Below are 2,500 nucleotides of genomic sequence, written 5' to 3' on the forward strand. Positions count from 1 at the left end.
GAGAAAAAAAAATGACAAAGTCCCAACGGGGAGAGTTTAAAAGTGTATCCGGCGGGCCTGGAGGCCCGAGGCGGCCCGGAGGGGCGACCAAATGCCGCTGCGAGCTCCAGTAGAGTACCCAGCGTGTCAAGAAAAGAGAAAAAAAAATGACAAAGTCCCAACGGGGAGAGTTTAAAAGTGTATCCGGCGGGCCTGGAGGCCCGAGGCGGCCCGGAGGGGCGACCAAATGCCGCTGCGAGCTCCAGTAGAGTACCCAGCGTGTCAAGAAAAGAGAAAAAAAAATGACAAAGTCCCAACGGGGAGAGTTTAAAAGTGTATCCGGCGGGCCTGGAGGCCCGAGGCGGCCCGGAGGGGCGACCAAATGCCGCTGCGAGCTCCAGTAGAGTACCCAGCGTGTCAAGAAAAGAGAAAAAAAAATGACAAAGTCCCAACGGGGAGAGTTTAAAAGTGTATCCGGCGGGCCTGGAGGCCCGAGGCGGCCCGGAGGGGCGACCAAATGCCGCTGCGAGCTCCAGTAGAGTACCAAGCGTGTCAAGAAAAGAGAAAAAAAATGTGACAAAGTCCCAACGGGGAGAGTTTAAAAGTGTATCCGGCGGGCCTGGAGGCCCGAGGCGGCCCGGAGGGGCGACCAAATGCCGCTGCGAGCTCCAGTAGAGTACCCAGCGTGTCAAGAAAAGAGAAAAAAAAATGACAAAGTCCCAACGGGGAGAGTTTAAAAGTGTATCCGGCGGGCCTGGAGGCCCGAGGCGGCCCGGAGGGGCGACCAAATGCCGCTGCGAGCTCCAGTAGAGTACCCAGCGTGTCAAGAAAAGAGAAAAAAAAAATGACAAAGTCCCAACGGGGAGAGTTTAAAAGTGTATCCGGCGGGCCTGGAGGCCCGAGGCGGCCCGGAGGGGCGACCAAATGCCGCTGCGAGCTCCAGTAGAGTACCAAGCGTGTCAAGAAAAGAGAAAAAAAATGTGACAAAGTCCCAACGGGGAGAGTTTAAAAGTGTATCCGGCGGGCCTGGAGGCCCGAGGCGGCCCGGAGGGGCGACCAAATGCCGCTGCGAGCTCCAGTAGAGTACCCAGCGTGTCAAGAAAAGAGAAAAAAAAAATGACAAAGTCCCAACGGGGAGAGTTTAAAAGTGTATCCGGCGGGCCTGGAGGCCCGAGGCGGCCCGGAGGGGCGACCAAATGCCGCTGCGAGCTCCAGTAGAGTACCCAGCGTGTCAAGAAAAGAGAAAAAAAAAATGACAAAGTCCCAACGGGGCCAGTTTAAAAGTGTATCCGGCGGGCCTGGAGCCACGAGGCGGCCTTAAAGTGCTGGGAAATGCGACGTGGAGTGGCGCTGTCCAGCCTTTAAAAGTGTATCCGACAGGCCTGCAGCCCCGAGGCGGCTTTAAATTGCTGGGAATTGCGACGTGGAGTGGCGCTGCGACGTGGAGTGTCGCTGTCCAGCCTTCGGTGCTGAACCGCAAGCCCGCCGAGCGAATGAACACGACGCACGGACGGCCGGTGGCACGTCATAGAGCGGTTTAAAATACAAGAGGGACGGCCGGAAGCCCCTCCGGCCCCGCTGTAAAGTGTGTGAAAACGAGGGCGGGACCCCCGGCGCCCTAAAGCGGCTCGGCGTTGCGAGGAGAGCCGCTGCAAAGTGTGTGAATTTCACGCGGGAGGCTGGCGGCTCGCTGCCCGCTTTGCCCGGCTTTGAAACACGCCGCAAAGTGTATTAAATGAGGGCGGGAGGAAGGCCGCTCGCTGCCCGCGCTGCCCTGCTTTGAAACACGCCGCAAAGTGTATTAAATGAGGGCGGGAGGAAGGCCGCTCGCTGCCCGCGCTGCCCTGCTTTGAAACACGCCGCAAAGTGTATTAAATGAGGGCGGGAGGAAGGCCGCTCGCTGCCCGCGCTGCCCTGCTTTGAAACACGCCGCAAAGTGTATTAAATGAGGGCGGGAGGAAGGCCGCTCGCTGCCCGCGCTGCCCTGCTTTGAAACACGCCGCAAAGTGTATTAAATGAGGGCGGGAGGAAGGCCGCTCGCTGCCCGCGCTGCCCTGCTTTGAAACACGCCGCAAAGTGTATTAAATGAGGGCGGGAGGAAGGCCGCTCGCTGCCCGCGCTGCCCTGCTTTGAAACACGCCGCAAAGTGTATTAAATGAGGGCGGGAGGAAGGCCGCTCGCTGCCCGCGCTGCCCTGCTTTGAAACACGCCGCAAAGTGTATTAAATGAGGGCGGGAGGAAGGCCGCTCGCTCGGTCGGGGGGGGGGGGTGTTTGAAAATATGACAGAGTGTCAAATGAATGGCGGTCAATGGGGGAAAAATGTTTGAAAATATGACAGAGTGTCAAATGAATGGCGGTCAATGGGGGAAAAATGTTTGAAAATATGACAGAGTGTCAAATGAATGGCGGTCAATGGGGGAAAAATGTTTGAAAATATGACAGAGTGTCAAATGAATGGCGGTCAATGGGGGAAAAATGTTTGAAAATATGACAGAGTGTCAAATGAATGGCGGTCAATGA

The sequence above is a fragment of the Doryrhamphus excisus genome, unplaced genomic scaffold, assembly GCF_030265055.1.
Source record: "Doryrhamphus excisus isolate RoL2022-K1 unplaced genomic scaffold, RoL_Dexc_1.0 HiC_scaffold_39, whole genome shotgun sequence".
In the NCBI taxonomy this organism is placed as follows: Eukaryota; Metazoa; Chordata; class Actinopteri; order Syngnathiformes; family Syngnathidae; genus Doryrhamphus; species Doryrhamphus excisus.